This window comes from Leucopleurus acutus (assembly GCF_964270905.1).
Source record: "Leucopleurus acutus genome assembly, chromosome: 11".
In the NCBI taxonomy this organism is placed as follows: Eukaryota; Metazoa; Chordata; class Mammalia; order Artiodactyla; family Delphinidae; genus Leucopleurus; species Leucopleurus acutus.
Window position 1 is genome coordinate 12,898,170 of NC_139152.1, and position 22,238 is coordinate 12,920,407.

Sequence of the window (22,238 nt, forward strand, 5' to 3'; positions counted from 1 at the left end):
AGATACTCCATGCAAATGGAAATCAAAAGAAAGCTGGAGTAGCAATACTCATATCAGATAAAATGGACTTTAAAATAAAGAATGTTACAAAAGACAAGGAAGGACACTACATAATGATAAAGGGATCAAGCCAAGAAAATATAACAATTATAAATATATATGCACCCAACATAGGAGCACCTCAATACATAAGGTAAAGCCACCAGCTATAAAAGAGGAAATCGACAGTAACACAATAATAGTGGGGGACTTCATCACCTCACTTACGCTAACGGACAGATCATCCAAAATGAAAATAAATAAGGAAACACAAGCTTTAAATGACACAACAGACCAGATAGATTTAATTGATATTCATAGGACATTCCATCCCCAAACAGCAGACTACACTTTCTTCTCAAGTGCGCACGGAACATTCTCCAGGATAGATCACATCTTGGGTCACAAATCAAGCCTCAGTAAATTTAAGATAACTGAAATCATATCAAGCATCTTTTCTGACCACAACACTATGAGATTAGAAATGAATTACAGGGAAAAAAAGCGTAAAAAACACAAACACATGGAGACTAAACAATACGTTACTAAGCAACCAAGAGATCACTGAAGAAATCAAAGAGGAAATCAAAAAATACCTAGAGACAAATGACAATGAAAACACGATGATCCAAAACCTATGCGATGCAGCAAAAGCAGTTCTAAGATGGACTTTTATAGCTATACAAGCCTACCACAAGAAACAAGAAAAATCTCAAAAAAACAATCTAACCTTACACCTAAAGGAACTAGAGAAAGAAGAACAAACAAAACCCAAAGCTAGCAGATGGAAAGAAATCATAAAGATCAGAGCAGAAATAAATGAAATACAAACAAAGAAAACTATAGCAAAGATGAATAAAACTAAAAGCTGGTTCTTTGAGAAGAAGAAACAAAATTGATAAACCATTAGCCAGACTCATCAAGAAAGAGAGAGGACTCAAATCAATAAAATTAGAAATGAAAAAGAAGTTACAACAGACACCAAAGAAATACAAAGCATCCTAAGAGACTACTACAAGCAACTCTATGCCAATAAAATGGACAACCTGGAAGAAATGGACAAATTCTTAGAAAGGTATAACCTTCCAAGACTGAACAAGGAAGAAACAGAAAATCTGAACAGACCAATCACAAGTAATGAAATTGAAACTGTGATTAAAAATTTTCCAACAAACAAAAGTTCAGGACCAGATGGCTTCACAGGCGAATTCTAACAAACATTTAGAGAAGAGCTAACACCCATCCTTCTCAAACTCTTCCAAAAAATTGCAGAGGAAGGAACACTCCCAAACTCATTCTGTGAGGCCACCATCACCCTGATACCAAAACCAGACAAAGATACTACAAAAAAAGAAAATTACAGACCAATATCACTGATGAATATAGATGCAAAAATCCTCAACAAAATGCTAGCAAACAGAATCCAACAACACATTAAAAGTATCATACATCATGATCATGTGGGATTTATCCCAGGGATGCAAGGATTCTTCAATATATGCAAATCAATCAATGTGATACACCATATTAACAAATTGAAGAATAAAAACCATATGATCATATCAATAGATGCAGGAAAAGCTTTTGATAAAATTCAACACCCATTTATGATGAAAACTCTACAGAAAGTGGGCATAGAGGGAACCTACCTCAACATAATAAAGGCCATATACGACAAACCCACAGCAAACATCATTCTCAATGGTGAAAAACTGAAAGCATTGCCTCTAAGATCAGGAACAAGACAAGGATGTCCACTCTCACCACTATTATTCAACATAGTTTTGGAAGTCCTAGCCACGGCAATCAGAGAAGAAAAAGAAATAAAAGGAATACAAATTGGAAAAAAAGAAGTAAAACTGTCACTGTTTGCAGATGACATGATACTATACATAGAGAATCCTAAAAATGCCACCAGAAAACTACTCGAGCTAATCAGTGAATTTGGTAAAGTAGCAGGATACAAAATTAATGCACAGAAATCTCTTGCATTCCTATAAACTAATGATGAAAAAACTGAAAGAGAAACTAAGGAAACACTCCCATTTACCACTGCAAGAAAAAGAACAAAATACCTAGGAATAAACCTACCTACGGAGACAAAAGACCTGTATGCAGAAAACTGTAAGACACTGGTGAAAGAAATTAAAGATGACACCAACAGATGTCATGGAGAGATATACCATGTTCTTGGATTGGAAGAATCAATATTGTGAAAATGACTATACTACCCAAAGCAATCTACAGATTCAATGCAATCCCTATCAAATTACCAGTGGCATTTTTTACGGAACCAGAACAAAAAAATCTTAAAATTTGTATGGAGACACAAAAGACCCTGAATAGCCAAAGCAATCTTGAGGGAAAAAAACGGAGTGGGAGGAATCAGACTCCCTGACTTCAGACGACACTACAAAGCTACAGTACTAAAGACAATATGGTACTGGCACAAAAACAGAAACATAGATCAATGGAACAAGATAGAAAGCCCAGAGATAACCCCAGGCACCTATGGTCAACTAATCTATGACAAAGGAGGCAAGGATATACAATGGAGAAAAGACAGTCTCTTCAATAAGAGGTGCTGGGAAAACTGGACAGCTACATGTAAAAGAATGAAATTAGAACACTCCCTAACACCATACACAAAAATAAACTCAAAATGGATTTGAGACCTAAATGTTAGACCAGACACTATAAAACTCTTAGAGGAAAGCATAGGAAGAACACTCTTTGACATAAACCACAGCAAGACCTTTTTTGATCCACCTCCTAGAGTAATGGAAAAATAAACAAATGGAACCTAATGAAACTTCAAAGCTTTTGCATAGCAAAGGAAACCATAAACAAGATGAAAAGATGACCCTCAGAATGGGAGAAAATATTTGCAAATGAATCAGCGGACAAAGGATTAATCTCCAAAATATATAAACAGCTGATGCAGCTCAATATTAAAAAAAAAAACCAACCCAATCCAAAAATGGGCAGAAGACCTAAGTAGACACTTCTCCAAAGAAGACATACAGATGGCCAAGAAGCACATGAAAAGCTGCTCAACATCACTAATTATTAGAGAAATGCAAATCAAAACTACAATGAGGTATCACCCCACACCAGTTAGAATGGGCAACATCAGAAAATCTACAAACAACAAATGCTGGAGATGGTGTGGAGAAAAGGGAAACCTCTTGCACTGTTGGTGGGAATGTAAATTGATGCAGCCACTATGGAGAACAGTATGGAGGTTCCTTAAAAAACTAAAAATAGAATTATCATATGATCCAGAAATCCCACTACTGGGCATATACCCAGAGAAAACCATAATTGAAAAAGACACATGCACCCCAATGTTCATTGCAGCACTATTTATAACAGCCAGATCATGGAAGCAAGCTAAATGCCCATCGACAGACGAATGGATAAAGAAGTTGCGGTACATATACACAATGGAATATTACTCAGCCATAAAAAGGAATGAAACTGGGTTATTTGTTGAGACGTGGATGGATCTAGAGACTGTCATACAGAGTGAAGTAAGTCAGAAAGATAAAAACAAATATCGTATGTTAATGCATGTATGTGGAACCTAGAAAAATGGTACAGATGAACCGGTTCGCAGGGCAGAAGTTGAGACACATATGTAGAGAAAAAACATATGGACACCAAGGGGGGGTAAGGCGCAGGGGGGTGGGGATGGTGGTGTGATTAATTGGGTGATTGGAATTGACATGTATACAATGATGTGTATAAAATTGATGACTAATATGAACCTGCTGTATAAAAAAATAAAATAAAATTCAAAAATTAAAAAAAAAACAACTAATACTAAACGTTCTTTGGGTTATTTGCATGGAAAGATGTTAATATAAATGTTTCAGACATTACATGAAATTCCTAAAAATCTTATATGTTCTGGTATAATGTTATAAGTCATAATTCTAGTTATTATTTTAAAATATATATCTCAGAAATAACTAAATTTCCTTCTCAATTGCATTATCATGAACTTTCATCAAATCTTTAACTGTGGTCATTTTTAAGTCTTTTGTCATTTACAGACAGTTCTGGGTGTACTCTGATGCTTTTGCAAAAATATTCCTATAAAAGGTTTCGTCTTCAAGGAATTCATGGAAAAGACTGACAAGTACAGGTCTCTGGTAACTGACTATACTGCTGAACTGAATGAATAAGCATTTTCAGAACTCTAATGGAAAACTGATGAACTCATAAAAGTGCTAACGAAAGATCAAGATGAAAAAAAATTAATTACATGGGACTCAGTGAACTGATGAGGATGACTATAATTTTTGTGACTTTCTGTTTGAAAAATAAAATAAAAAAATAAAAATTGAAGGTTTGCATGAAAAAAATTTAATGAACAACTAAAAAGAAACACTTTCGCCATAATTATATGTGTAATATTGTGATAGATTTGATAGGAAGGCCTAGTACAGAGAAGAATCATATATACCCTATTAGTACTATTTGAGTATTTCCCTCTAATTCTTGTTGCACTGATGACATCATCAGTGCATATACACTGCTTGGATATTAAACACAGGAAATGACTAATATCTCAGTTCAAAACATTGTTAAGGTCCTACTGTATAGCACAGAGAACTATACTCAATATTTGGAATAACCTATAAGGGAAAACAATCTGAAAAAAATATGTATAACTGAATCACTTTACTGTACACCTGAAACTAACACAACACTGTAAATCAACTGTACTTCAATTAAAAAAATTTTTTTTTAAATAAATTTATTTATTTATTTTTGGCTGTGTTAGGTCTGTCGCAGCCTCTCTTGTTGTGGAGCACAAGCTCCAGACGCGCAGGCTCAGTAGTTGTGGCTCACGGGCCTAGTTGCTCCGCGGCATGTGGGATCCTCCCAGACCAGGGCTCGAACCCGTGTCCCCTGCACTGGCAGGCAGACTCTCAGCCACTGCGCCACCAGGGAAGCCCCAATTTAAAAATTTTTAATAAAAATAAATAAATAAGGTCACATTCATAGGTACAGGGCAGTAGGATATGAACATATCTTTTGGAGGGACACAATTCAATCTGCAATAATGACCCTGTCAGTTTTCTGAGGAGTGCTGCATTTTGATATTCTGCAGGATGTCTCTCCGTCGGGGTTTAACTGATGTTTTTCTCATGATTAGAATGGGGTTACAGGTTTTGGAAAGGAAGACCACAGAGATATATGCCATTCTCATCACATCACGCCAAGACTACACGCTGTTAGCATGACTCTACATCGTTTATGCTGACCTTGGTCCTTGACTGAAGCAGCATTTGTCAGGTTTCCCCACTATAAAGTGACTTTCCTCACCACCACTCTACAGGCCTGTTGGGAAGGAGGTCATTATATGCACCCCACACTTAAGGGGTGGAGAGTTCTGCTCCACCTCCTTGAGGAAGGAGTATCTGCACAAATTATTTGGAATTCTTCTACATGGGAGATTGGTATATTCACCACCATTTATTTATTCTGTTTTTTTATATTGAAATGAAAAGATGGAGAAAGGAAAAAGAAGGGTTCAGATTCACCAAATAAAAACTCTTGATGATTCATTGCCTGCAAAACTCCTGTTTCAGTTGGTTCAGACAAGATCTGAGTTAGCTTTAGTTCTGTGCTGGGCATAGAATACTGCTAAAAAAGAAAGAAAGAAAGGAAGGAAGGAAGAGAGGGAAAGAAAGGGAAGAAAAGAAAGGAAGGAAGGAAGGAAGGAAGAAAGAAAGGAAAGAAAAGAAAGAAAAGAAAGAAAGAGAGGGAGAAAGAAAAGAGAGAAAGAAAGCAAGTGAAATCAGGGCATGAGAGAGATCCTAGCCCTTAACAAAAACCCTAGCTACCACCACCAAAAGATGATCAGAACTTTAAAAGGTAAACATTATCTAAGAAGTTCAAATCTTTCCAGAAGCAAAAATTGTTAGACATAGATTCTCAAGAAGAGGTAGGAGAATATTCACTATGGACATTTTCTCTCAGGGTAAAAATAAAACTATAACTTTTTCTGTCAATTCATTTCTCAATTGAGCAGAATTCAGAGAAGAACATTTTGGAAAAATAAGTCGAGAAGACCATCTCAGTAATTTTTACCCCACCCCCAGTAAGTTTCTTTCAAATCTCTACTTTTTGTAAATCAACCTTGAGGGTGAGTATTCTACGAACCTTGGTGGACGGTTTCCAAAATTAACCTTTGTGCCATTGACTAATGCAAAACAAAAGCCACTGAGGAATTAGGATCTCATACGACATATTTTTATTGCTAAACTTCCTTCTTCCCTAGTAGTGCCATATGCTACATTAGTACAGGTCAATGTATCTTACAAAGGCAAACAAAGCATTATCTGGGCCTGACGCAACCCAGCTGGGTGGAGAGATAGAAAAATATGTTCTAAAATTATCTTTAATGAAATCGAAACTCCTGAATTCAAATTTCATTATGATGTAATTAAATGGCCCCTAAAAATAGTAAATCAAAAACCTTACAGGTACAGTGAGAAGCGTTCTAACCCACGGATAAGATATAACATTTTAATATTTAACTACCCTGTTGCCACACGATTACCTTCCTCGGTATTACCTAGAGCAACGGATGTTAAACAATAAACTAAACGCGGCAGGTGATTCACTCTGAATTTTCAGTACAGCTCCTTAAGAGGACCAATGGTTTACAAACTGTACAACATCATTTTAGAAATGGTCACAACCCACAAAGTGGGAACTGTCACCTTTAAGCAACTGTTATGCTGAAAGCATCCCACTTTTCCAAAACATAAATACATCTCCCTAAGGTTATTAGAAATAAAAATGTTTAATTGTTAAACGATACAGGACTTTTTTTTTAAGAAATGCAATTCTGTACAAATGAAGGTTAAATCAAGCTTTCTGATGCATTACAATGTACATGTTTACATCACTCCCAAACTGCTTCTCCGATATTTTATAAAAAGATGCTACTTGTCATCTCAACTTCATCTCTCCCTGCCTGCCATACCACTCAAACATTGATTATTTTGATAAGAAGTCATAGAGGTCCCATATCTTATCAAAGACTATTCATTATTTCAATTTGTTTGATGTTTTAGCAAGATATGGTTTCACAGATCCAAACACCAGCATAATGGTTACACAGGGCCATGTATTTTGCTCTAATAGAATACCTTGTGTACTGCTTTAGGTATCAGAGTGTACCAAGTTCAATATACATAACTTTATAAGCCCATGGAAAGTTCATGACTAGGCAGATAAGGTAAAATTCTCAGATCGTTCTTAACTGCTTCTTATTCCTATTATTCAATACAGCTCAATATTTTGTTGACAAATATAAAAATGCACTCCTTTCAAAATACTGTTTTTCATTTATCTTCAGAAATAGAGGCAGTCCTAATACGCTGTTAGAAAGCGATGCAACCAGGAATAGTCCAAAAACAAAGCCAATTCCAGTAATCATCTACATTTGGCTGAATATGAAAAGAACTGATTGCCAGTAGATACTTTTACTAAAAAAACAAATCCCTGGCACCCCAACCAACTCACAGCAGACCTGTGACTAACAAAGACTTCCTTGAAAACTTGCCCATCTTACAAGGACATTTTAGGGAAAAGAAAGAAAGAAAAGGTGTATTTAGGAAATGAGCATATTACAGACAATGTAAGGACAGCACTGTATAAAGTTCAGGAGAAGCTAGAGTCGGGGTGGGTCTCCAGAACAAAATCTCCCTCAAAGGACTGAATCAAAGAAGGCAAGATAAAGACCTTTAGAAATGTATGTTTATAGTACAATGTGGCAAGTGGACAGGCAGAAGGCAAGGTGGGCACCTCCTGCTGGGAAGGGGAGGGCATTCAGTTCCTAAAAGCCTTCCTTCAGGTTTTGATGCATGAGCCAGGTAAGCCAGAAGAGAAAAGGGAAGAGTGAAGACAAGAAACAGCTTCATGCAGTTAGGAAACCACCAGCAATTCAGTTACTTAGAATAACTTAAGAAGTAGGAAGTAATGAGGATGAAGCTGGAGATAGAGTGAGAATGCACATCACAGAAGGCAACGTTACATTTATATCAAATTTGGTTAGACCAAAGTTTAGTGCATTGTGTCTGCGCAATTGCCATTCACAGTAGGCTAGGGTTAAATTTCCTTTTTTTTGGTACAACCTTTTCTCTTTATTAGAGTTAATAATTATTTTACCTTCGACCCTTAGTTCTCCTATGTACTTTTATTAATTTCATCCCTTTACTCTCCACCAGAAGTGTCTCCTTTGAGTACATTTAAACACCATCTATTCCATCATTTTTATCTTTCTGCGGGCATCTCTCTCTGATCTCTATATATTCCTGTCACAGTCGGAATCGATGACTCTCTAAGCCTCCTGCACAGCTTTTGTCGTGGTACCCAAATTCAACATCTTGTTCATTACCTTCATCTTTCTCCTATCTTAGATCCTTGTTTCCTGGATCCCGAGTCTCTCCCTTTCCTATTTTTACTTTCTTATCTTGGAAAAGCACATACTTCTGGAGCTTCCTGACAAAGAGTATGATGAGAAAAATAATTTCTGAAGTTTTATATAATTGAAGACATGTTTATAGTACTTTCGTAGATGATCAATAGTTTGTCTTGGTTTCAAATTCCATAATGGAAATTATTTTTGTAATCTTGAAGGCATTGTTCTTGTCTTCAGTGTTTTTCCTGAAATGTCAGGTGCCATTCTGTTTCTCAGTATTTTGTAAGGGACTATTTTATTGTCTTTCTGCAATTCTGGAGTTTGGGGATCGTCAATTTTCTCCCCTGATGTTTTGATATTTCATGACTACATCAGTGTAGGAGTTTTTAAAAAATTCAATACTTTAGAAACTCAATAGGCTTTTTCAAATTTGAAAATTATTGTCCTTAAATTCTAGGAAATTTTCTTGACTTATTTCTTTGGTAGTTTATTTACAACATTTTTTTTTTTAATTTTCTTTTTCTAAAAAAGTCTGTTATTCAGAATAGGACCTCTTGGACTGAGTGTCTAATTTTCTTGTCTCTTCTCTTCTGTTTTCCATTTCCTGTTATTTTTGTTCTACTTTTTGAGTGGCTTCCTCAACTTTATCTTCAAAATACTTTTTAATTTTTCCATGTCCTCTATCAATTTTCAATTATTTCCAGAAGTACATTTTTATGCCCTAAATGTTTCTTTTCTCATAGCACCTGTTCTTATTTCCTAACTGCAATGTATTCTTGGATGTTTCTGAGAATAATGATTGTATTTAAAAATGTTTTTCTCAAGTCATCATCTCTATTTCTGGCAATTTCCTTGTTTTCTCCAGGTTTGTTTTGGTCTCTGGATTTCTTCAAATGTCTGGTGATCATTGGTCGCTCCTCATCTTGAAGGTAGAGCACTAAATAGCTGACTGGAAAGTCTGTGTCAATGGGTGGGTCTTCTCAACAAGTGAGCTTCACTACAGAGCAATCTGGTTGGGCTGTTCCATTGGGAGACCTCCCCAACCATCAGTACCTACAGGTCTTCTGCACAGATAGATCAGATTCTTCAAAGAAGCATCTTCCAATTTCATCCCTGGAGAATACATATCTGCCAAAATTTGGGGAGGAGTAGAAGTACCCTGAGGGTGTCTCACTGCTTAGTAAGTTTTTCCCTTAATCCTCCCACCTCCGTATGTGCCTTGGTATCTCCCACTTGAGAGTTCTCTACTTCACATTCTCCACGGAATAATCCTGCTGGAGAGTGGGGAGGCATCTGGGATCTAAGCTCCATTTAAACACACTCATCCTCCTGTTTCAGCCTCACCCTCATTGTTGAGTCTTTCCGAGGCTCTGAAGTGAACCTCAGTGTCTCTCCCTAGCAGCGTGGGTTTCAGCTTCTCAGGATGTGTAGGTTAGTTACAATCATCCCTGGACTTTCCAGAGTCCCTTGGTCTCACTGACTTTCTGCATTTTTCAAATCCCTTCATTGTCATTTATTTAGTTATTTATTTTTTTGGAGAGACTGGAATATATGTATGTGCTTAATCTGCTGCTTTCTCTAACGTATTTTCATTGTCTAAACATTGACAAATATCTGTTAATGAAAAACTCAGGAGAAAAATTCAAAGTCACCTGTAATATGAACTTGAGAGGTTAAGGTGGCGGAGAAATATGAGTACAAGTTTATACTAAAAATAAAAGTACCATAACAGCCAGAGTGAAAGCACAAAAAATGAAGGAGATTTACTCTACATAACGTCAGGTGATATTTTGGTAGTGTACCTTTAACCACCTGCTATTTTTATAAAAACAAACGCTACTTTCAAATTCCAGGAAAGGAACAACATTATAATACGTAAAAGTGGGCAATATCTCTAGCTAACTCAGGCATTACAGTTAATGAAGAATTCTTTAAATGTTTTTCCAGAAATTATATCATAGCTTTAAATGCACAACAGAGTTAGGTTCCTAAATGAAACCTGAAATTCATCCTTAGGTAAATAACCACTAATTTATTCATTTTAATTAAATGGATTTTTAAATATATTTTTCCAAAGAGAAGCCCTTTTTAATAAATATATCTGGGAAACAAATTCTTTGTGAGCTACCCCAAAATAAAAGTCACAGATATCTGTGCATTAGTTTTAAAATTCAAGTTGCCTATAAAAGTAGTGTGAAGCTTTCTTTCCTTGAGAGGTTAGATATTTACATAGTCATAAAAATTAAAGGAAGAAAAAAATTAAGTCCGATGGGAAAAGTTTTTAAATCAAGGCTATGAAATTTCACATTTAAAAGATAATAAGTATAAGCTTTGACTGTGGATAGTACTACCTTTGAAAATGTCTGCCAAATTATAACAATGTGCGTTTTCAAAATTAGCAGTGAAGTTCTTTATAACCAACCCAGAAATTATCCATGAACTGGGGTCAATTTAGACATATTTCGGTTCACTATTGTAAAAAATAATAATAATAATGCTTATTCATTAAGCATTTTAATGGGTCGGCCACTGTGCCAATCACTATTTGTACATTATCTTACGTAATTCTTACCACCTTATGAGGTTAGAAGAGCTTATTATCCCCATTTTCATGGGGAATCTGTGACTTACAAAAGCTACAAGCAAAGGTAACTTGGTCATGATACCTACGTAGCATGTCTAAGATTTGATCACTAGTCATGCTTTTAACCACCGTTGTATACTTTCCTTTAACTAATGATAAATCCAGTATTTTGAAGTTGGCTGGGGGTATGTCAACACTGATGAATTAAAAATCAGAATGACCTCTGTAAATGCATCAAACAAGATTCAGCCAGTGTTAATTGGCATGAGCCAACAGCAGTACTCATTCATTCATTCATTCACTTGTTCACAAGGATTTACTATGTAACCATTCCATAGTTATCAGTGCTCTGGATAAGCCCCGTCAAATAAAACTTCCAGCTTTGCTGAAAAAGTACAGTATCATCACTGTTCAATACAGTAGCTGAGCACAAGTGCTGAACACCTGAAGTGTGGATAGTGCCACCGAGGAACTGAAATTTGCATTCTTCTAGATTTAAATTAATTTAAATGCAAATAGCTACATATAGCCAATGGCAACATTAGACAGGATAGCTCTAGACCCTAGGTGCACAATTAACGAAATATACATGGTTCCTATCTTCATGCTGCTAACAATCTAGTGGGGGAGTCAGCATGAAATAAGTAAAATAATAAATATAATATTACAACATTTGTCAATTGCTTAGAAGAAAAAGAATAGAAAAGATAGTATTTATGAGGATATAAAGTCAGACTGAGTCAAACCTATCTATGAACTTCTGAAAAGTATGGGACTGAGAGATTCATTCTGAAATGTTATTTCAGGATTTCCTCACTTAAAACCTAGGATAATTAGTGAAACTTTGAAACAAAGAATTTATGTAGTTTTTTGAAAGTGCTTTCAGTGTTTCAAGACTGATGCACAGAAACAGTGCCCTGTTGGCAAATCTATGCAAAAATCATCCTGAACAAGAATGTTGTTTTCAATCCTATTCGATAACAACCTGAATTTAAACGAAATAAAATAAAAGAGAATAGGGAAGAAGAATCACAAAAACTAAAGCAGTAAAATCTATAAAATGCTAACTGAAGGTACTTCAAGTTTAAGAGCCTGGGAAATGAGAGAGAGAGAAACAAATGAACAACTATTCCCACTTGGGCAGAAATGGGATTTGTTTATAGCAACATGTCCACTTTTGGGCCAGTGTCAATTTATAACCCCCCCCAAAAAAATTACATTCCTGGATTTGAGCACCTGCAATTGAAACAGAGCAAACACAACTCACTATAGTGAATTATTAAGTGAAAAAAGTGTTTGATTCAGCCAGGGAAGGGAGAATCACTCCAACCCGTCACGTTCCTGGATCATACTGTATGGATTTTTGTTTGGGAAGTTAAGATAGATCTGTTTGGGTAAGCAGGCTATTTGAGGTCTGAAGGAAGTGGAAATTTGAACAGGGAATTATCACAAGGGCTGGTAATGCCACATTTGCATTTCTTTCTTTCCATTCCCATAGCTTCCAACTCTGAGCAACTGGGAAAATGGCCCATAGGCAGAGGTAGGTAGAACAGACAAGGCGGAGCGTGATTGGATTTAATTAAAATGTATCGCTCATTACAAGCACAAGTTTAACATTTCTAAATAGCCCCCAGATTAATTCCAGCTCTTTAGTAAATAAACTAGGTATCATTTAGCTAGCATAATCACTGTCCCCCTTTTTAAGCCAAATGATTTTGTAAAATCAGTGCACTGCGAGAACTGAACTACTACTGCTATGATTGCTAATAGTAGTGATAGGAGGAGGAGAAAGATGAGGAGGGGCAGCAGTAGCAGCTAACATTTAGATGCACTATGTGCCAGGCACAACTCTAAGTGCTTTACATCTATTTATTTTCTTTTAATTGTCACATTAAACTCACGAGGTAGGAACCGTTACTACGCTCACAGTACGCATGAGTTAAGCTAGGTACAGAGTTTAATAGCATGCCAATGTGAGAAAGCTAATAAGTAGTTACATGTGGAATCTTAAACAAATGATACAAATGAACTTATTTACAAAACAGAAATAGACTCACAGACGTAGAAAAACTTATGGTTACCAAGGGAGGAAACGGGAGGGAGGGATAAATTGGGAATTAGGGATTAACAGATACACACTACTGTATATAAAATAGATAAACAACAAAGACCTACTATATAGCACAGGGAACTATGTTCAATATCTTGTAATAACCTATAATAGAAAAGAATCTGAAAAAGAAAAAAGATATAGGACTGAATCACTTTGCTGTACACCTGAAACTTTGTAAATCAACTAAACTTCAGTTAAAAAAATTTTTTAAGCTAATTAGTAGACATAGAATAAAATCCAACCATTCTGCCACAGAGAGGAAAATAATGGTTAGAGAGTTGTTTTTCACCCAAATTCACATAGCATCTAAATAGAACTAAAGGGACTTTCTTCTTTTGCTATAAATTTATTACAAATGATAGTGCATACATTTGTATAGAAAAGAACTAACAGTCTAGTTTACTTATAAAGAAGAAAGAAAAGGACTGGATTCTGGATATTTATGAAGTAAAGGAAGGAGACAGTCAGAACTATTAGAAATAGTATCAAGACGAAGGCAAAGACAGTACCAGGATAAAAACAATGCACCCTACAATTTCAAAATGATCACAAAATTCTAACAGGGCATAACATCACCTTAACTTTTGTTCAGCAAAGTCTATGCCTATTACAGAGTATTTCTCTATGGGAACATATTTCCAATTGTATAATTGCAATCAATAAAACTAGAACTGACTTTTATACCAACTTTGAGGCAACATATATTTTTACAAACATGGGGACATATGAATTATTATGAAAGATAGATACCAAAAACTACCCCAAGAAGCCTTATGAAACTATAGAGATATTCCATTTTATCTCTATTAAACATAATGATACGTGGTGGGCACTTTTCCTCAAACTTCTGTGGGAAACATCTCTCATGAACTTCAACAAATCAACTTAAAAACATGTGCTGCTTTTTCTAACAATCTTACTTAGTTTTAGCAAATTTGATGGGAAAAGAGTTAACAGTTTTCCTCAAGCTGCTAAGTGGCAGCATAGCTTAAACTCAGCAACCTCTTGATTGACATATAAACACTAATATGTACAAAATCGATAACTAATAAGAACCTGCTATATAAAAAATAATAAAATAAAATTCAAAAAAACTAAAAATAAATTGTAAGCATTTTCCTAGCTTATTAAAACTCCTAATAATAACCTAATCTAAATGGCTATAAATGACTTACCATGTGGCTGTGCCGTGACTTTTTAAGAACTGTTTTCATATTTACTTATTAAATAATTATTTTCCACAAGGGAAAAAAAACAAGTCAGCAACCTCTTCTAATAGTTTTAATATATTACACTCCAAGGGAGACATGTGATTGTTTCTGGTAACATATGTTTTCTTATATTTGGTGTTATCTCTTAAGTAGTTTTTAAACTCCCTAGCTTTGTGCTATATAAGCAGTAAAAATCTACTTTTGAAGAGTGTCAGGATTTTAAATGACCTCTTGGTCTTTTGATGATCTAAACTGGAATCGTTTTAGAAGCTTTTGTAGAAATAATTTGAACCAATCTAATACTACTGCGTTCTAAAACTTAAATTTTTTTTTTTTTTTTTTATCATTCCTCTACTTAAATCCAGTCAAGAGATCCCCACCACCCCGCAGGTAGCCAATTCGAATGCATAGCATAGCACTCTTCGAGGATTTGACCCTTTATACTGTAAGGCTTCTTTTCTCACAAGCTCTGCCTTCCTGCCCCCTCCCAGCACCCACATCCCTCACACTGGCAGCTATGCACCAGCTATACTGAACTATTTTGCAGACTCTTGCCTTCAAGTTACATCCTCTATGTGGAATAAACTTTCACTCCCAAAACCTCCCTGCCACCTTTACCTAGCCAGCTCCGACTCAAAGTTTAGTCTTGGGAGGCTCTCCGTGAGTCCCCTACAGTAGGCTACATGCCTGTCTCATGTGTTCCCATAAGGCTTGAGTCCAACACTGAGATGTACTTATCACCCTGCACTGCAACTTCCTATTTTCTTGTTTGTACACAATATTGTAGACCCCTTGAGGGCAGGGGCTAAATAATTTTCTTGAATACCAAGTGCTAAACATAGCTCATAACATGTAGTAAGTTCTCACTAAATACGTATTCAATGAATGAAAAAATTAGGCTCATAATTATTTTTTTATTCGATCAAACTAAGATGTTTATTTCAAACCTTCTTACTAAGGAGAATGAAACAATGCTCTAAAAGCAAGAAAAACTTAGTAAGAAATATTTTAACTAGTTGAGTTAAAAACAGAAAACATTTAGCATCACTAGCTTCTAACAAGAGCTACTCAAGGAAAAGGGCAGGCAGTGTGGACTCTCTCCCAAATCCCTCTAAGCCACCCCCATTCATCCTCTTGCCTCTCCATCCTGCCCTCTATTATTACCAGCCATCTTCCTTATCATCCCCAAATGGAGTCGAAAATAAATCCTCATCTAACTACATCCTCTCACCTCTCCAATCCCATCCCCTCTCCAACAGTGGACATCAGTCCTGCCAAAGCCCAACCATTCTTCCTGTGAGTGTGAGGAGATACCACTCCTGAACTTCCAAAGGGAACATCCTAGGTGTCAACTTGATTTAGATTTGTCCTGAGATTAGAAAGAACACTGAACACCAAAGTCCACACTATTCCTTGCTTTGCTAATACTATTCCTAACTCTGTGCCCTTGGACATGTCACTTGAACTCATCAGTTCCTAATCAGTACTGATTAAGCTGAAAACTAGGGTATCTCCAAGAGCTCTTTGCAGCTCCCATGTCATTAGCTCCAGGACATCAGTGACAAAGGCTAGCACATCAACTCAGTGACCTGCTTCCTGTCATGCAAATTTACCTACACAGACCATTTGACAGAATACAGCAGAGCCGAAAAGTATCCTGTTTTCTCATTGATGGGGGTGGTCCTCACATAAGTAACTTTGAGGACTGGCTGAACTCTAACTTCATAAACTCCAAGCCTGCCTACGAAGAAAGCATGTTGTCCTTTTTTTAAAATTTTTTTTTACAATTTAGCTGCTAAGAAGCCCTGGAAATAGCACATAGCAGCACACAGTAGCATACAAACTAGTTAGCCAGAAAGAATAAGATGAATTTCCCTGCTCTCCTAAGAATTGAACTATTTCATTCCGGGATGCTAAAAAGGAATTTTTTTTTTTTTAAAACAAGTCTTCGCATTTTATGAGGTATTAGACTCAGTGTTTCTAAGAGTGGTGCCTAATCTCAACTGCCACTGTTGTTACCTCAGGGAGGGCTAGTTTTGCCGAGAGCCACGTGGCTGCTCCCCTGCCATGAAGGAAATAGGATGAAGCTAAGTGGTGTGCTCTTGTAATAACTGTATGTGCCAAGACAGAAAATCAAAGACTCCGACTCACCAAGGTTCAAATGCTTAAGACTGAAAAAAAAAAGAAAAATGACCAAGTGTCCATCTACTAACATAAGTGGACAAAGGATCAACAGCATGGATCACCTCTACCCACAAATAATTCCTAAACATATTTGATGGCCCTTGAAAACCTCATAGAGGCTCAAATGACAATAATCTACTGTAGAAAATAAAGATGGTCCAACTGCTGCTCCCCAAGAGGATGGGTGAGCAAGCTTGCCCAGGAGCAATTTCCTAGCATCCAAAGACCACTTTCCTATTCCTAAAAAAATAATAGTAATGCTTCTACCAAGAAGGAAAATGCTTTGGGGGCACTTTTTATCAGAGCCACAGGAAACAATAAAAACTTACTGAGTATATTCTAATGCTTTCATTGTGGTATAGTAAAAAGAACATGTTATGAAGATAGGCACCCCTGAATGTAAATCCTCATTCTACCATCTCTCTGTGACCTTGGACAAGTCCTTATCCTCTCTGAGCCTCTGTTTACTCATCTGTTAAATAAGAATAAGATTGTTATAAGGATGACATACAAAAGCAACAGGTCCCTTGAGATCTGTATCTACATCTATCTATCAGCTCCTTTAGTTTCCTGAAGAACTATATTCTGGAGAAAATAGAGATGGAGATCTTTTCTTTAAATGCTGGTTCTAAAAAATGAAATCCACTGAAGTAAAATCCAGTTGCAGTCAATCAAATGTGACACAAGAGAAATACATGAGAATCAGCATAAAGAATGCTACCAGTTACATTCACACACGCGCAAAAAGAAAATTCCTTAGCTTACCATTCAAGACCCACAAGAGTTTGCCTGCAGCAATCTCTCCGGGCTTCCACGTTCCCACGGGCTTTCCCACCTATAAACCTCCCCTAGCACCATGCACTCTTCTGAGCATTTCTTGCACTGGCTCACCTGCAGGCTTCTGGTCTTAAACTAAACACCCCACCCACTACTTTATATCAACCATCCAGCAATTGCTCAATTCCTCAATTCCTACTCCTTTCTTAAGGTTTTCCCTGACCAACTCAACATTAGCAACAGCTAGTCACTTGGCAATTAGTTATCATGTTTAATATTTTTTCGTGTAGCTAGGAAGGACCTTTGTGATTTATTCCTTGGTAAATCTGACCTTGCTCTGGGGAGTGGCAAACTCGTACAGTCTTTGGCAAAATGATTCCAGTACTAAACATGTGCTACGGAGAGTTTATATATGTGTACTAAAAGAAGAAAACACATAGGATTTTAGTGACCCAAGTGGATATTATTACCAACATAAATTTCCTCTGTGATTGACATAAATGACCACCTGACACAAATGACTCCTGTTTAAAGAAAAATTGATGCAAAATAGAAACAAATTTAGAAGTACAGAATTGAACTAAAATTTTGTTAAAGAATTTATTTCGCAGAATTTCTACAATCACAGTTAGATAAGACCCTCAGTGTTGAGTGGAAATGCCAATGAAAGTACCGCTGTGGGTGTGGGCATGTATAAATGATGGTTTTAACATCTGATCTGAAAAGCAGAAGTTTGGGTAAAAGTACACCTGTTTATATCAAGGAGGTTCAGAGCTGACTCAGAGGAAAAAGTATTATCCTCTGACTCACCAAGACCACTTCCTGAAACACCCAATGTTTTTCTTGGAAGGAAGGATATGAAGTGTCATTTCTTTCAAACACTGATTAGACAAAATTGGAGTCTAACACAAAATGGACAAAAGACATATATTTTCCAAAGCCAAACAGGTTTCAAAGTGGAGACCATTCCATAAACATATATTATCTGGTCATGAAAGGGAAGACTTTAAATACAGTCAGAAATGCATAATCCAAGGTATATTATAATGAGTAAATCACTAACTATGTACACATATCCCTCTTTATACCATAATCTCTCTCTCTCTCTCTCTCTCTCTCTTTTTTTTTTTGGCCACGCCATGTGGCGTGTGGGATCTTAGTTCCCTGACCAGGGATCAAACCCACACCCCTTGCAGTGGAAGCGTGGAGTCTTAACCACTGAACCATCAGGGAAGTCCCTATACCATAATCTCTTAATGATGAAGAAACACTATGATTTTTTTTTTTACATCTTTATTGGAGTATAATTGCTTTACAATGGTGTGTTAGTTTCTACTTTATAACAAAGTGAATCAGTTATACATAGACATATGTTCCCATATCTCTTCCCTCTTGCGTCTCCCTCCCTCCCACCCTCCCTATCCCACCCCTCCAGGTAGTCACAAAGCACCAGCTGATCTCCCTGTGCTATGCGGCTGCTTCCCACTAGCTATCTACCTTAAGTTTGGTAGTGTATATATGTCCATGCCTCTCTCTCGCTTTGTCACAGCTTACCCTTCCCCCTCCCCATATCCTCAAGTCCATTCTCTAGTAGGTCTGTGTCTTAGAAACATTATGATTTTAATTCACATAATTAACTAATGTCTTTGGCTTAAAAACAATCATTTTTCTTCATAGTAATTACTTTCTCTTCTCTGAATCACCTGTGTGGCCAGTATTTAATAAAAATTTACAAAAACAATAGGTAACACTTACTGAGTGCTTATATGGGCCAAACTTTGTTATAAATTCTTGGCATGCATTAATTCATTTGATAACCACAACTCCTCTAAGAGGTAGGTACTATTATTATCTCTATTCTACAGATGAGGAAACTGAGGCACGGAACAATAAAGCACCTTGCCCAGTATCACACAGTGAGTGCGTGGCAAAACCCCAAGCCCAGGCAGACCAATGTAAGAGCCCAACTCCCAGTTTCTGTGCTCTGTGTGTGTGTGACACCCCTGCCCATTAGAATGCTTGCCAAAACTTAAAAACACTTAATCACACACAACACACACAAACATATAATTACACACATATACATCTGTATAAACATTTCACATTTACACAGTCCATGCCGAAATTTATGTATGCCCTTCTATGTTACCATTATATCAATAGGATTTGGGTACCAATAATACCAAGTCTTCAGTCTTAGATAAGCTTTGAAACATTCCACTGGTCCAGATACATTTATGTCAGTCTCACTTGTTTTTTAGTTCTAAAGCATTGGAAACATCTCACAGAACTGCAAAAACACCAAAATGATGCTGCCCTGGACACAGTCCTTGGCGGAGAAAAATACACATAACATTTCCTTCTTCAAAATAACAAGCAATTAAACTGAATCTTGCTGTTCGCTTCCTTTTGAGTAATCTAGACTGGAAAGAGTTCAAATATCTGACTCTCGCAGTATTTTGCTTCCAGTAGAAAGATCATCATTTAATATGCCACATCAGCTAATAAGTGTTTCCACATATCTATAACTGACTCATAGAAACTAGCTTAAATATTAAATGACTGCCTATTTCTAAACATTTGAAAAAGAAATTCCTATTTAGCTAAGGAGGCAGAATAAGCACTTTGAAAAGAGTCATACCACCCTGATCTTCAGATTATAAAGGGGAAATGTAAGAAGGGGAAATTTATCCCCTTAAAAGGAAGGGTGAGGCCCTTACAGTAGCAGCCTCAGGAAATATATTTCCAGTGTTAATACCACTCCGGAGGTGCTGAAGATTCAGGGGTGCTTTGGGAAGCCTGCATGCCTAGTGTGATTTGAGGGGCAAGACAGAGTCCTCCTGCTTCCTTACATGATACCATTTACCCAAGGGATACAGTGAATGAAATTCCAACCACTGGAAATTTATTCTTTTGCATTAAGCATTTTCATCCCTAGGAACCACGTTTAAACTGCAAACACTTGTGGGAGTAATAATGTATTATGTCATTAACACTTAAGTATAACTTATCAGATACTTTCTCCTAAGACAGGAGGAATCTAGGGTAATGTGAGAACATTACTGATGAAATCAGTATGCCCAGAAATGTAAGAAATCTGCCCAGAAATGGAGCAGTAGCAAAGTACTGAAGAAAAAACTTGCCTGCTTGATACTTTTACATATGAAAAGATACATTCGGTTATTAATAATTGCTGAAATTATGAAAGGAATTCCAGCTTATAGATGGAATGATTACTTATTAGAGGCAGACATTCTATACAGTGAGCAAAACCACGTAAGAAATTCACTCAGTATTTTCTGTCTACACCTTCCAGGGGTTGTGCTTCACATGAAGGCATATAAGAAACACCATGGTTTCTCTCCTTCAGGAGCACTTAGTTGAGCGAGACATATGCAAAGAGATAATTACAATGCAACTTAGTAAATGCTACTGTCGTGTTATAAAAAATGTACAATACTGTGCAACCATCAACCTAAGGCAGCTGTCAGTAGGTTTCATCTGGGAGGAGACAGTAGACACAGGTGTTGAAAGACACAGGAGTGTGTCAATCAGCACAGGTACGGGTAGGAGAGGACATTCTAGGCATATGCAAAGCATGGTACGTGGAAGGGCATGGTTTTTAGGGAAGAGTGAGATATTCAGTGTGGCTGCAATACAGGGTATATGAAAGATGATGTGGCAGAGAAGAGCTTAACACGAGGTTGTGAGGGGCCTGGTAGATCATGTAAGGGAATTTAGACTCAGTCTTTATGGAAGCAGCAAACCAGTGGAGGCGGTAACAGTCTTACTACTAATTTTAATAAAATCACTATGGGGGCATTCTGGAGGGTAGACTAGATTAAGAAGCAAGGTTAACTAATTTTGAGATAATTTTATCTGTTTCTTTCATTCCTATGGGAATCTCCCCAATTGTATTGTGCTCTACATATATATATATATATATATATATATATATATTTTTTTTTTTTTTGGAAAAATTAAGACTCACCTATGTCATTCTCATAATGTCTTCTTCAGATTTCTGAATTCCCCAAGGAGAAGCAGGAAGATAGTGTAACTCAGCGGTCCCCAACCTTTCTGGCACCAGGGACTGGTTTCATGGAAGACAATTAATTCTTCCACGGATGGGGGATGGGGGGAGGGATGGTCAGGCGGTAATGCAAGTGATGGGGAGCAATGGGGAGCGGTGGGGAGCAATGGGGAGAGGCGGGGAGCGATGGGGAGTGGTGGGGAGCGATGGGGAGTGGTGGGGAGTGGCAGATTAATCTCCGCTAACTCTCCCGCTGCTCACCTCCTGCTGTGTGACCCAGTTCCTAACAGGGAGGTTGGGGACCCCGGTTTAACTAATTTAAAATGTGCCTATCAATAACCTATAAGGACACAGCTCACATTTTCTAGAGTTATTAGTTACATAAGGAGCCCAAGGGAGCTATATTTATCCTACTTTAGAAAAGTTCATTTTAAAAATTCAGAGAGTGAGAGTTCCCTGGTGACTTAGTGATTAGGATTCCAGGCTTTCACTACTGTGGGCTCAGGTTCAATCCCTGGTTGGGGAACTGACATCCCACAAGCCATGCAGCATGGCAAGAAAAAATTTAAAAAATCCAGAGACTTAAGAGAATTGAAGATTGGTTTTTACTTTTCATTTAAAACATTCCTTTAATGGTGTGGCCATTGCGGAAAACGATATGGCAGTTCCTCAAAAAATTAAACACAGAATTACCATATGTTTCAGCAATTCCACCTTTGGGTGTAGACCCAGAACTGAAAGCAGGAACTCAAACAGATACTTGTACACTCACAGTCAAAGCGGCATTATTCACAACAGCCAAAGCGTAGAAGCCAAGTGTACATCGACGGATGAATGGATAAGTGAAATGT

At 37.0% G+C, this 22,238-nt stretch overlaps 1 protein-coding gene across 10 annotated transcripts in view; it reads right to left on the reverse strand.

Moving 5' to 3' along the window:
* The window catches only part of EPS8 (EGFR pathway substrate 8, signaling adaptor), a 247,205-nt gene that overhangs the window by 80,426 nt on the left and 144,541 nt on the right, over positions 1-22,238 (reverse strand). The window lies entirely within an intron of this gene.